Below are 15,547 nucleotides of genomic sequence, written 5' to 3'. Positions count from 1 at the left end.
AGTTATCTGTACGTGCAGAACATCTACAGCCACACAGAAAGTGACATGCCTCAAAATGGTCAGTTTACCCACTTGGTAAAGATAAGACCAGTTGTGGTCAGACCAGCTAACCAACTAATGGGACAATGTTAACATGATCTTTGGTAATCTGAGCACACAGATACATAAGCCAATGTTCGTGGAACTATTCTTCATCTTGACCGAGATCTTTTATGGATAAATCTTCTTTTAATTCGTTGACACACAACGTTTCTGGCTTCAACTAATGAAGGGGTCAGAAATGGCCTCTGGATGGTCATTATAGGCTATGATGGCAGTGAGGTCAATGACGTCTAATCCGTTGACTTTGCCTGTCAGGGTTCAGGTATAGAGTGAATGAGTTTTACGCCGCTTTTAACAACATTCCACTCAGCAATAACACGACGGGGGACACCAGAAATGGGCTTCACACGATGTGCAAATGTGGGGAATCGAACCCGGATTTTCCGCGTGACGGGCAACGCTTTAGCAACTAGGCTACCCCACCACCCTTCCTACATAAAACCTTTGTCATGGAAATGTGCTGATCGGATTTTACGGATCCCAATAAACTTGAAAAAATATTTTTGCAACCTGAACCTCTCCATTCTCTGCCCACAGTGCTTACTTGTCACATCTTCCTATGTAACCTCTGTTCTAATACGATCCTTTCATGGTGTGAGTGTTCAAGACTCGTGATTGGAGGCAATCAGATTTAGTAGTGCAATCAGCGACCTTGTTTTCAAAGGTGATCGTTCGAAAGATCTCGGTAATTTCTGGATGCATCGTGAAAACTAGAACCTCTTCCCGAGCGCGATACTCAAATGTTTCTTCTAGACAGAACTCAGTCATGTCATATTTGTTTCTCCACATTGCTTACATTTGTCAAGTTGAATCTAAGTCGATGTAACACGTGTTCTGATTGGACAGAAAAAAGGAGATAAATCTGCTGCCATTTTTTGCAGCTAGGGGATTTTATGAGAACCGAGAAATATGGCCGTATTAGAACAGAGGTTCGTAGGAAGATATGACAAGTAACCTCTATGAGAAGAGAATGGAACCTCTCGGTTTTGTTAGTTTCTATATTTCCGCTGTATGACAACATCCTGTAAATAGTGCAGTCAAGATCGGACATTCCAATAATTGATATAATCACCACCGAGTTATAAGCACTTTGGATACAACAGCATTACCCAGTCAGTGAACCCCAGTCTCATTTTAAGCCTTGTACCTGTGTGCTGAGCTAGAATGTTCGATTTTGAAAACGAATACACGTGTGAATATACTATCCCCTCAAACCCCCCCCCCCCCCCCCCCCACCCCACCCCCCAAAAAAAAATAAATTAAAAAAATAAACAAAACAAAACAACGACAAAAACCCGCATACACGAGAAATCTGTTGCGAAAATGTGAGTTCAAACACGTGTAACTCGTCCATAAATAGCCTTTAGTGCATGACATGTTACACCAGTTTAGGAGACGGTAATGTCTGTACAACCATGTGGATACATTTAGAGACGTTGGGCGCGATAATGACGACGTAGCACGATCCCAACGTTGGGTTTCCTGGCTCTCTGACCAACTTCATTCAACCTGCTCCGTACAGTTTGACCGGATATCTAGTCCAGACACCCACGATGTACCGAACTGGAAGGTGATTTCTGTCGCGTTGTTCTAATCCTCGTAAGAAATCTCATCAATATCAACAAATTCAGGAAAAATTGACATTTTACTGCAACTGTGTAAAATCATGTTATCAACACTTTTGTTACATATTTTGACGACAATATTCCTATCTTTTTTGGAAGAGTATATTATCCGTTTATTCCGTTACACTTTCTCCTAACCGGAAACAGAACTCAACAGACGTGCTGACGTTGTGTGTATGTACCTTATTAACTACATCGATACATATTTGCTACTTTGGTATCCTACAGTTATTATGTTATATTACAAAACTATTTACTGTTATATACAATACCCGTGACTTCGTTTGTATCCGACCCGTGGAGGTCCCGGGGTAGAATAGGCCTTCAGCAACCCATGCTTGCCATAAAAGGTGACTGTGCTTGTCGTAAGAGGCGACTAACGGGATCGGGTGGTCAGACTTGCTGACTTGGTTGACACATGTCATCGGTTCCCATTTGTGCAGATCGATGATCATGATCACTGGATTGTCTGGTTATTATTTACAGACCGCCGCAATATAGCTGGAATAGTACTGAGTGCGGCGTAAAACTCAACTCACTCACTCGTTTGTATTCCATTTGAGAGTGAATGAATTTACTAATAGTTAACGCCGCTTTTAGCAATATTTTAGCAATAACACGACGGGGAACAATAGAAATGGGTTTCAGTCATTGTACCCATGTGCACAATCGAACCCGGCTCTTCGGTATGAAGAGCGAACGCTTTAACCACTATGCTGCCCCATCGTTTTTGAGTTTGAGTGAGTTTGGTTTCAAATTACTAAAAAACACTATTCAGCTGCGTCCTTCCCTGTAATAGTAATGGCGTCATATCTCACGGTGACATCTACTTACTTGTCTGCTTGACATAATCGACTTTAGATGACCACCATGGAGTAATATCCTGGTTGCATGGTGGTCATCAGATATGAACCTTGATATTAGATTGGTGGGGGGTGGGGGTGGGGTGGGGGAGCATGTCCAGTAGTTGAGTATTCTTCTATAGCTGAGAACCCGTGAAGGTCCCGGGGTAGAATAAACCTTCAGCAACCCATGCTTGCCATAAAAGGTGACTATGCTTGTCGTAAGGGGCGACTAACGGGATCGGGTGGTCAGGTTCGCTGGTCACTGGATTGTCTGGTCCAGACTCGATTATTTACAGACCGCCGCCATATAGCTGGAATATTGCTGAGTGTGGCGTAAAACTAAACTCACTCACTCAATTCTATGGCTGGAAGAGAACAAGCATAGGCGGATCCAAAGGGGGTGGGTTGAGGTGGTTTGCTGGCGTATGTGCCCCCTTTTTGTCCTGAAGGTATGTTAACTGACCTCTAACACTCTCATGACACTGAAGTGTGCCCCCCTCCCCATTTCTCAAGAGTGTGCACACACCCGCGAAGGACAATGTGCTGCAAGACAAACCTGGTTTATTGTGGGTTGAAAAGTACACAGGAAGATAACTTGACGGCAAGGCCATCTCGTGTTATTTTCAACTTCCGCCCACACCATGAAGCACCTTGAGGATGCATCAAGTAACCAGTCTTTCTGGCAGTGGACAGCGGAGGTTTAAGACGCTAGCTGCACAGTATCCCAGACTAATCACGTATTTGCCAGTATCGCGCAGTTACAGACCTCTGACGTATGATTCGTTGAACTCAACGAACAACGCCACTGTGATGTTTCTGAGGGCCTGAATTCCTGAAGAATTAATTGTTTTGACAAATGTCTGCAGATGCGTCAGCCCAGTCACGGTGAGGAAACGGTATAATGTACGCAGATGGCGGTCCCTCCCTTGTGGGCAGAGGCTGGGGGCATGAATATATTTGTTTTGGCAAATGTACTGGCTGCACCTGAGGGTTCTTGAAAGTGTCTAACCTCCATCTCATCTGCGATTCTTCAAGGCCTCTCTGTTTCTTTTCTTCATTTGTGGTTTAATGAGAGAGAGTGAGAGAGAAGTTGTGCCGTAGATATATATAAATTATCATTCATTTATATAGGAGCATGGGCCATAAAGAAAGAAAAAAACAATATACACATGTACATGTGAGTTATAAGTGAAGCATGTCAATCATAACAAAGCCACAGAGATTGTCTGATGGAATACACAAATGAAATACGTAAATGTGATAATAATGTCAGTCCCGGTTTGAATCTCTGTACATTCAGTCGGGTATGTATCAGCTCCAAAACAGGAACGACAGCATGTCATGTTCATCCAGCATTTCAAAGTTGAAATAGGTTTCAAAATTCAGGTGATGTATTAGAAAAGAAAAATATCTGTTACAGCTTTACGGAAGTTTCTCACAGTGCAGTAGGGCATGGCAATCGTAAAGGTATATCACAGACTGTACACGTTTTATAAGCGATGTTACGGGATGACATTCTCGAAATGGAAGGGTCTAACCTCCATGTGCGCGTCTTCAAAGCCTCTTTGTTTCTGTTCTTCACTTGTGGTTTAATGAGTGATGATGCTTCAGAACCGAACCGTTTACTTTTCTATATTCTAATATTCTGCCACGGCTTACATGGAGTGAGTGAGTGAGTGAGTTAATATTTATCGTCACATCGGCAGTATCGCAGCCTTGTCGTGACGAGAACAATACCAAAAAAGAATTATATATATCAATAATACTTGAAACAATCTAAAGCCTGTTGACAAAGAACAGCAAAAACGTCTAGTATATCACAGACATTCATTTAAATCTAGTAATGATATCTAAAACAGTTTAATTACTGAGAACACTACACTATAAAAACGGGCTATAGATGGCCAACAACTGAAGGTAGATCACCATACTAGGGACCATGGGGACTTACAGTACTTTTGTTACCTGCATGGACCCTAGCTGGATTTACATCATCCCTTCAGCCGTTAGCAATTTCGTCATATCTAGCCATATATTAAAACTACACGTATGCTACGAGTAAAACAGTGGAGAGCTTTAACTTACTTCTAATGTTATGGGACTTACGTACCCTCTCGGGAGGACAATAATTTTACTGTACTTTAACCCCCCTTGAGGATACTGCCACTAACAATGTCAGTTACTAACTGAAACTTCCAGTCGTAAAATATTTATCTATTTACAGCTCAGACAACAAATCTAACTCTTTTAAAAAGCAATAATTAAATGAGAACTATGTTTAATAAAAAGTTCCTGCAAAGTTCGTGATGTAAAATATGATGAGATGCTTGACTGTGATTCGTTTATCACAAGGGATCTGTCAATAGGTGTTGATGTGTATACCTGGTGTGGCCAATACGGCATCGTCGGATGATGACCTCCTCAAATCTGGACTGACAACCCAAGTAAGTGTAACCAACATAGGGTTTTACCTCATGTAATTTATTGATACCTACTTGAGTGTCCCACCTCTTCTGCATTATATCCCGGATATAAGATCTGATAATAGCTTTATAATCAGAGTAGGGGAAAAGTGGTGTCACAGATTTGTTCAGTGCTACCTTCGCAACACGATCGGCCATTGTGTTCCCAGTAATACCAACGTGGCTGGGTAACCAACAAAAGACGATGTCGTACTGGCCAGTAGCAAGATCATTATATAATTCAATAATTTCTATTAAAAGAGGCGTTTCACCCAGTTTATTTGCGATATCGGATTTGTTAGTCAATAGCTGATCACCATCTTGAAGGTGTTGAATGCTGGATTTAGTGTCCTTACCCTTGATTTTCTGAATCATGTTCCATACTTTTGATATCGGTGTACGTGCATTGATCTTTGATACATACGTTCGCCAAGAATGGCGTTTACTTTGCTTAAAAGTATGCCGAGCTTTAGCATTAAGAATTTTATATTTGTTCAAATTGTGGACCATAGGATGGCGGCGGAAATAATGTTCAGCTTTTTTCCGTGCCTTCCGAGCCTGTTTGCAATCATCGTTGAACCACGGTTTTCTAATGTGTGGAGTTGCGGAGGACTTAGGGATACACTCAGTTGCTATGTTGTTCACCTCATCAGTAAAACACTTTATAGCGTCAGCAACATCAGTGAAAAGTTCAGGTTTAAGTTTGTCGGCACAGAGAGTTTCATATAAAGGCCAGTTAGCCTTCTTAAAATTCCATCTGGATGACGGGGGAACAACAGAAGGGGTTACAGGTGTTAGAACTGTAGGAAATGGACGGACCATTCAAATTCATTCAGGATGATTGAGTCAGTGACAGATAAATCAAAACTAGAATAAGTACCATTCCCAGGATGTAGATAAGTGTGAGAGCCATCGTTATAGATGCATAAATCATTATTTGAAATGAACTCTTCAAGTAACCTTCCTTTATTGCTTGTATGCACACTACCCCATAGTGGGTTATGACCATTGAGATCACCCATACTGATGCAGGGCTTTGGAAGTTGGTCGTACAGTGCTTGAAGATCAGGTAATTGAAGCAACAATGTTGGGGGAATGTAAAGAGAGCACACAGTAAAAACAATGTGCAGCCTGAAGATTGGTATGAAGTAAAACAGGGTTATGCATCACACCCTGTCGGACTAAAATTGAAGATCCACCAGTAGCTTTAGTCCCTGGTGGGGAGAAAGAATTGTAGGTACTGTACTGACGTAAATCAAAGTTTTGTTTCTTTAAGGTAAGTCTCCTGCAGACATATTGCTGATGGCTTATAATCCTGTATCAATAAATGCAAATCATTGAGATTGGTCCTAAGACCTCTGCAATTCCATTGAATAATTGAACTAGAAACGCTATTATTAAAGGTGGTTGTACAGGGGATCTGTGTTTCCCTTTTCTAGGCGACTTACTGGTGGTGCGCCGATGAGGGAGAGGAGATACATCCATGTCCTCTAAGGTTTGAAAACGATTCTGTATCAGTACAGGGTCACGCTGACCCTTTGGAATACGATCAGAACGATTAGAATGGTCAGTTTTCTTTTGGTTGCCGTTTTCAAATCAGGCGATGGTTTTGGTACCGACTGCAGGTTCACTGCTGAAGTCATTGGCGAGGGTGAGACAACTGTAGATGGATCATCCGTCTGAGATGATCTCCAGATGACTGTCGGGGAGATGTAGTCAGGATCGGAGCAGAGGATTCCATCCATGTATAATTATTTTGACAACATACTGACTGATATGAAACCGATCTAGAAGTTGGAGTTGAGACTGAAGCAGCAGCTGCATAAGATGGGTCTGTTTTTTCAAGAGCCAGTACACGTTTCCTTGCTTCTAGGAAAGAGACTTTACGTTCATGTTTTATTTTCGAAATTTTTGACTGGAGTTCCCATGTAGGGCATGTTCTGGACGACGAAGGATGATTTCCAGAGCAGTTTACACACGCTGGGGGTTTATCACAGAGTTTGCCATCTTCACAGGTGCCTCCACATCGATGACAAGCAGCCGGACTACGGCATGATTTAGAGCCATGGCCATATTTCTGACATCTGTAGCACCTCAGGGGATTCGGGATGTAAGTATTAACCCTTAAGTGATAATAACCAGCCTTCAGTGATTCCGGACCAAATGTAAATAAATAGGTATTGGTCTTTATGATGTCATTTTCTCTTTTGTAAGTGAACCGCTTAACTGCAGTTACACCTTGTGAGCGTAATTCTGAAATTATGTCACTCTCATCCATATCTGAAAGGCAACGTCCCACATCACGGACGATGCCTTTACAACTATTGAGCGTTCTGTGAGGGGACACCTCCACAGGAACATTAGCCAGTGATTTGGTTGAAAGAAGTATTTGTGACTGGCTTTTCTCTTTACACTCGATCAGAAGAGATCCAGAACGTAGCTTCTTGATTTAAGTCCCTCTTAACTGTTCCCATTGCAGGTACAGAGCGAAGTCCATGGAAGCTGTGAGAAAATTTACAAATGCACTTCTTTGAGTATAGAAGTTGAGACCAAGTACCTTTGGTAACCGTCGTCACGATGCATGTCACTTGTCACCGCCTTGTACAGACGCTTGCAATAAACTATTCCTTAGCACCCTGTCTCTTTGTTTGCAGCTGCTTCACCCGCTAACATTACTGGTGGAAACATGTCTTATATTTTTCGCGACGGATATAATGTCTTAATTACACAACGACACGGCAACGTTCGAAATGTCTACATTCCCACAATACATCCGGTAAATTTTCTGCCTTAGATTTATCACCGTTAAAAGTTAAATTGGGCAACTTAGTCTGATTGGTTAACGCACGAGGGAGCTACCATGAATGGTGGTAGAGCGAACCGTATTCCTTAATTAAAGAAACTAACATTTTGAAAACATTTATGAAAGTACATCCGTATTTCTTAAGCCATTTATGATATGGTAACTTCATATGGCATTGTTATTCGTTTAGTTTGGGTTTTATTATTTTGGGTTTATTGTAAAATCAAAAGTACAGGTAGATCGAAACGTGTACTAATACCGACTTCCAACCGCATGACAAAGTGATAGTGAAAGCGACATTACTTCATCAATTTCACTTTCGTGGCGTGATGCCATGTATACCAGCTGTAAGATCAAATATCCATATACATGAGGAAAGTGACATCAGGTATGCTTTCAAAAGGCACAACTTGCGTCCTCTTAAGCAACAATTTCTATTGTACGCTGCTTCATTGTATTTGAATGTTTCCCCCCAAATATAAAATCTCCAAACGCATAAATTGTATTTTCTTTAACAACTGTGTTTTTTGTTGCTGTTGTGTTCTGATTACGACTTCTCTCTCTGATCCGTTTTCATAGTCTTAATTATCCTGTGCATACATTCACAAATCCATTTTAATCCGTTTTCTATCAGAGACTTGTTTCCCTGATCCGTTGTCATAGTCTTAATTATGATGTGCATACTATCATTTTAAGATTCATTTTAATCCGTTTTCAGTCTTTGTAAATATGGTAATAGATTGCCAGTTTCGTTAGCACAATGTAGTGCCAGGTACACAGATTGTTCGTAGAAGAAACGAAGAAACGAAATAATTGACTATGGTTTTACAATCGCTGATCAGCATTTAGCAAAATCACGCCGAGGGAGACCAAAAATGATCTTCACACACTGTACAAATGCGAGGCCAAACAGTATGGGGAGTACTTCATCAATAAGGTCACACATCTGAGAGATACCCTCTCTAACGAGCTTAATTTTTTGTACACAACATTCACTAGGCTGCCTTTGTCCCGCTTCTTCCCAACCACTGAAACCTTCCTCAGACTCGTCCTTATTGAAAAACCTGCCGTACCTTTCTAAAGTATTGGAGAGAAGCATCTTGGCGAGGCCAAATCAACACTTATGGAATCATGACCTGTACCTCATTTCACAAAGCACTAAGGTGATCGTGAGTCAACAAGGTAACCCTAGTGCAAAGTTAAAGAACAGGAGTTACGTGACCAGACCATCCAGTGACCAACAGCATGACCATCGATCTGCGCAATTGGGAACCGATGACATGTCAACCAAGTTAGCGAGCCTGACGTTTGTCGACTCTTACGACAAGCATAGTTTATGGCAGGCATGGGTTGTTGAAAGGATGGGAGTTAAGGTTAACCTTAGTAAACGTTGCTTCGTGAAAGGAACCACTGAACACATCTACACTCTACCGAGACTGCTGTTCTGAGATTGGAGAACAGTTTCCTGAGATCAGTGTTTGGACAGAACCTTTTTCTCGAAGTTCTACTCAGTACTCAACCTGTCGTCTGCTTTCGAGATTGTGGACCATTCCAGTCTGATGCTATGACTAGAACAAACAACAGGATTAGCGCTGTAGTGGTTCACGTCGTATCAGACAGGCCGCAAGATGAGTGAGCAGGTTGTAGGTGTGACAGCCCAGTCATGAGACTTGTCATAGGATGTACCGTACGGGATCAGCACTTGGAACAGTACTGTTTTCCATCTATATCCTACAGTTCATCATGTGCGACAGTTGCCTAAACTACCATCTCTATACCGACGACAACCAACTCTAAGCCTTGCTAAACCATCAACGTACCTACCGTGTCTAGCCAAATTAGGCTCATGTTTAAAGAACTCAGGTAAAAAGGGTGTCCGATAACTTTCTAAATCTAAATGAATGCAAAACCGAGGTCATGATACCAGAAACTAAACAAATGCTACAGAAAAAATCACCACAGACACTTTTCATTGTTGGAGTTGAGACACACCCAATACATCATCGAGGAATGTTGGTCTTCCAGTCACAAAGACTCCGTCTGCAACTCATCGTGTCTTGAAATCAGCCTGGATTGCCAATATGTATTTTTGAAAGATCAGCAAGGTACGAATCACCGACATAACTAAGCTACATGTATACTCTTATGTTACGTCATCATTAGACTATTGTAACTCCGTCCTGATCGAATCCAGTGTGTCATCACACCGTCAACGGGTGCAGAACATAGTTGCTAAAGCCATCTCGCTAATCACTCCGGTATTGAAGTAAGTGCACGAGCCGGTAAATCAGAGGATCCAGTTCAAGTCCTCGGTCTAACGCCTTCCGCCTGAATGACGAGAACTAGATTACCTGAAAGAACTACGAAACACAGAAAAGATGGCGGAAAGAAAATGTTCAGTTGCTGCTCTTAAACTATGGAACTCACTGTCTCCCGATCTGAGATCTGCAAAATCAATCGAGAACCCAGGTCTTCGGCGACATAAAATGATATTTCTCAAAATATCTACTTCAAATTCTTACGCAACGTTTGCTGTTACTCTGGACGTGACTGGGTAAAATTTTTAGTATGTTTCCCAAACACTCAAAACAATATGAAAAATAACCTTGTTTGTCTGCAAATGATCATTGTTGAGATGACTGATTATTAATTTCTTTGCGTAGATTTCACCGTGCATTCTTTGATTGATCGCGTTGATTCACATCATTCAGGTTAAGTCTCTTTTTGTCCTTGACGAATAATTACATTTCCATTTTCTATCACTCTCAAAGGCTAGTCGTACATTCGTTAGCCTACATTGATGTCAACCAGACTGTCTGTGTCTATGGGGAACTACAAGTCTCAGGTGGACTTGCAGTTAGAATAGGACATATAACTCGCTGGGGAGTTGAACTTGAATTTCTCGATAAGACAAGGAATTACTGGTGCGTGTTTACGATAGTTGTTATTGTTGGGCACAAATGTATCAGCTTCTTCGGTTTCGTACGCTGCAGTTGGGGCATGTATTCTTGGGCCCCGTCCCCCAAAGCGATGGTAATACTACGATAGTCGTAAATCTACAATCCAATCGCATGTTAAACCTACAATCAAATGAGGGAATCTTCAACTGATTACATCTCCTAAACCGCCGCCGTTCCCCGAAGGCCGCATATTCATCAAGGCCTAAAGAACAAAAACGAAAAAGTGAATGAGTGAGTTTAGTTTTACGCCACACTCAGCAATATTCCAGCTATATGGCGGCGGTCTGTAAATAATCGAGTCTGAACCAGACAATCCAGTGATCAACAACATGAGCATTGATCTGCGCAAATGGGAACCGATGACATGAGCCAACCAAGTCTGCGAGTCTGACCACCCGATTTCGTAAGTCGCCTCTTACGACAAGCATGGGTTGCTGATGGCCTATTCTATCCTGGGACCTTCACGGGTCTATAAAGTAAATGTGATTGTAACAATATTGTATCGATAAATTATCATATAATGAAACTGAGTAAACTCCAGTATGTAACTGGATAATGCAAAATGTGCGCCAGTTAAATTTTAATTACTACATTTCCACTTACAAAATATGTAGTAAGTACCCATTAAAATCTTAATGAATGATTCAAGTGAACTTCACAAATACAATTGCTTCCCCAATACCTTTTCTTCAATGGCTGAGAGGTGTGGGGGGGCATTGCCATCCCCTTTAAATTTCTGCTTCTTCTTCAATGACGTTTTCTTTACATAGCACCTTGAGGTAACAAAATTTAGTTATTTGCTTGTCAAATTCTAAGATTTTCTACATTTGCAAACAATTTCTAAGACATGTATTTCGCCCAAGGGCATCGTATGAAAAATATAAATCCTTATTATTTTCTCCTATGTAGGTAATAAACTTAAATCGCTAGCAATTCAGTATTTTAATAAAAATTATTCAAATGGACAAATTATAGTTTAAAACAATTCATTACTTATTATCATTCCACTGCTTGAGAACTTCGATTTATCCACCAGTCTACCCCAGCGCCTAATTTAAATTGTAATGCTGGCACTAGGGCTTCTTTTAACATAAAATAAAATAAAAATCAGTATTCGCTATATAAAATACTATTGACAAATTGTATTATGAACTAGCTTTGGACCGTCATTTACGTAAATTTGCTGAAGGATAAGAAAAATCTATTTATTTGTGTAATGGTTGTTTGGAATCACATCCGTGATGTGTCCTGCGGTGAGTGAGTGAGTTTAGGTTTACGCCGCACTCAGCAATATTACAGCTATATGGCGGCGATATGTCCTGCGGAAATGTAGGCAGTGGGATGTCTGAAGATTAGATAGTTTTCATGGACATCAAAGAAATAACATGTATTTTATGATTTGGTATGGCAATATAAAAAATACAAAATTCCGTTTGGTTCATTTTGATCATTCGAAACTGATGACGTCGGATCTGAAAACCATCAATTGAAGGCTCATTTACCACACATATCGTACAGGGAGACGTGTTTTGGCGTCACATGATATTTACGTGTTAATTTCAGTTCCGTCACGTCACTAATCGCTGCCAAAACATGATGCAAAGCCATATGCATCATAGGGTTATTGGTTTTAACGGCAGCGACGACCACGTGGAAAAAAAGTCTAAATACTGGTATTGATCGACATGCATATTCATACTGGTTGAGTAATGTAATAGATATTCTTGTCCTGCGTCAACAGGCAATCGGAGTTTTTTCTATTTTTTATTTGTCGTGGTGAGATAATTTAATTTTGACTTAACTTTGTATTTTTTTGTTTAATTTCAGTTCTGCAAATAACGGTGTTGAAGTATCAACGGTCCGAACCCGCCATTACGAAAACGATGCTCTTCAAAAATGGAAACACACTTTACTAAACGTAGTTATGTTCAATAGAATGTGCATATATCTTTTAATGTGATTGTTACAAAGGTGGAACCTATACATAAGCTATGAATGTGATAGTCACATGTTCATTAGAGATAACCTAGCAAAGTGATAGTCAAATGCTCAGCAGACATACCCTGGCAAGATGATTGTCAGATGTTCAGTAGACATAACCTGGCCAGTTGGTACTCATATGTTCAGCGGACATAACCTGGCCGGTTGGTACTAATATGTTCAGCGCACATAATCTGGCCAGTTGACTGTCACATGTTCAGCAGACATACCCTGGCAAGATGATTGCCAGATGTTCAGCAGACATAATCTGGAATAGTGATAGTCACATGTTCAGGAGACATAGTCTGGAAAGGTGATAGTCACGTGTTCAGCAGACGTAACCTGGCCAGGTGATTGTCACATGTTCAACAGACATAATACCGACTGCCATGTCAGGGTTTCACGTACACACTTAGAAAGAAAGACTACTTAATATTTGGTTTTAAAATATATGAGGAATTCGGTGATGTATTTGAGTGTGAAATATACGTGGAATAAGCGTCTCACAACAGGCGTGTTTCTGTATATACCACCCCTTCGAATTTCGTTTTTGCGTAATTTCCAAAACAACTGATTCTGGAGACGACGCAGACGTTTCTCAAAAATCATTGGTGATTTGATAAGTGTGATCCCAAGCAGGCTATTCAGTTTAAATATATAGTCGTATTTCAAAACATATACAAAATAATGCCGTGGTATTATACTGTGGTAAAAGTACTCGTCGTACCTACTTTTCTGACGTCGTTTTCGGTAATTAAAATACTTTGCCATAAATGACGGGTGATGATATAAGAAACAATGAAATTTACCTCGGAATTCAAAACTGGTAGAATTATGTATGTTGAACAGTATTCGACGGCAAAGTGTGTTTTGAAAAGAAGAGTCATATATTTGTGACTGTGGAGTCTAGGGTGTTATATTATAAAGGTCTTCAATATCGACACAAACAGTGTCTGGTGTAGCGTTGTCATATTGGAACAATACCAACTGGTGGTTAATGAGAATGTGACGATGAAGAATTTGGCCGACGTGCCGATTTGCTGTCACGTTGCCCTGTATTACCTGTGCACTTGCCGAAGGCAGTTCGGTGCAAAATCGGTGTTTACATTATCTTAACTCGAACTATCTTAGTCAAAACAATGTTATAGTCGCGTTTAAAGGTGGCATACACATGGAATTCTTACAGTATAATTTCATGAAAAATGGACCTTTGTATTGATCAACGGGTTTTCACTTCACCGATATCTTGAACTAATTTGGCCTTAGGCACATAATCTCCTTCAAGACGTGTATGATCAAAATCGAGTCTCTCCCACCCTTCCTTGTTCATGATAATCCATACACTCTCGTCTCTAATGAATTCGGCTTGCTTCTGCAGTTCCTCTTAATATGAACCGTGAGGCAAGCATTTCAGTAAGTGAATTAAATGTACCCTTGTGCGTTGGCCATGGCTGATGTTAACTGTCATTGGTTTTGTGACTAGAGTAGTGTAGCTTGAACAATTGAATTATTTCGCCGATATTTCAGTTCAAGTTTTCGTCGACAGTCTCTCAAAAATACACCGTTTTACGTTGCCGTTATGTCAATTACTTCTGTGTATACTCTGCTACGGAAGTTGGGAATCATACAATGAAGACGTTGTGATCAGTCGTAAAAAGGCAGATATGACAGGTTTTCGGAACTATAGCCTATCGCCGCTTCAACATAGCGGGAACCTGCAATATCTATCCCATTGATGATTTAGACTTCAGCAAATGGTGGTCACAGATCCGTCCGATTCATAAGTTGACATCCATAAAATGTGCGCTCTCTACTCTTGCTTCTGTGCGATATGCGATCAGATTGGGAAGACGTAATCCAGAACGTGACGAGAATGCGCCAAAATGATGGTTGTCAAACTGTTTCAATGGGAATCAGTCTGCGAACTGCAAATTTTGCAACAGCTTCCAGCAGGCTCAAAACGCTGATTACTGGCCCCGCGGAAGGTGAACTTAGAAAGTGACACAAATTCAGAATCAGCTTTACGAAATTAGCGTCAATCAAAACACTGTTCACGTCAATAACTAAACGACCGTCAGCAAGCTCGTCAGCGACAATCTGCTCCACCTGTACATTAGACACATTCTAGCCATCCGACAATGGTCTATAAAGGAAAGAACCTGAGGGAATCCACAGATTATTCTAGATTCACTCTGGTCTTTGTGTACCGTTGAGGACACTCGTAGGGGCGGCATGCAGATATGGAGGTAGGTCTGTAATGAGGTAGGAAGCGATCTCTGTGAGGACTGAACACCGCTGTATAATTTGCATCATCAAGAGACCTTTACACCGACATCCATGGTCACCCTCTTCCTAAGCCCTCACTGATACTGCAAGAGATGTGGACAACAACCTCGAATTATCATTGTGAAACTGATTCAGATCACGCAAAGCCGTATAAATGAATAGTTGACCAATCTTGACCCCCTTATTGAAAATCCATCCCAAGTATGAAATTCCAACACCGCTATTGTTTTCGTGGTTCTTGCACCTTACAAGACTTCACGAATATCATATGTTCATTGTTATGCTGCGGCTGTTAGTTTCTACTCCCATCCCCTGTTTGGTATCCTTCAAAGGTTCAAAAGATATTAGTAATGGTTTAATTTCAGTTGTCACCACTCCATTCTCTCCAGCTTCCCCCACCCCCTTAACAAATCGCTAAACCTCATTCAGCATCTTCTGTGTCGGTGTTTGAGGTGATAATTAGCTTGGGTATTCATTTAACCAA

Source organism: Haliotis asinina, chromosome 3, assembly GCF_037392515.1.
Source record: "Haliotis asinina isolate JCU_RB_2024 chromosome 3, JCU_Hal_asi_v2, whole genome shotgun sequence".
In the NCBI taxonomy this organism is placed as follows: domain Eukaryota; kingdom Metazoa; phylum Mollusca; class Gastropoda; order Lepetellida; family Haliotidae; genus Haliotis; species Haliotis asinina.
The sequence above is the reverse complement of the archived record's forward strand: the minus strand, read 5'-3'. Positions refer to the sequence as shown.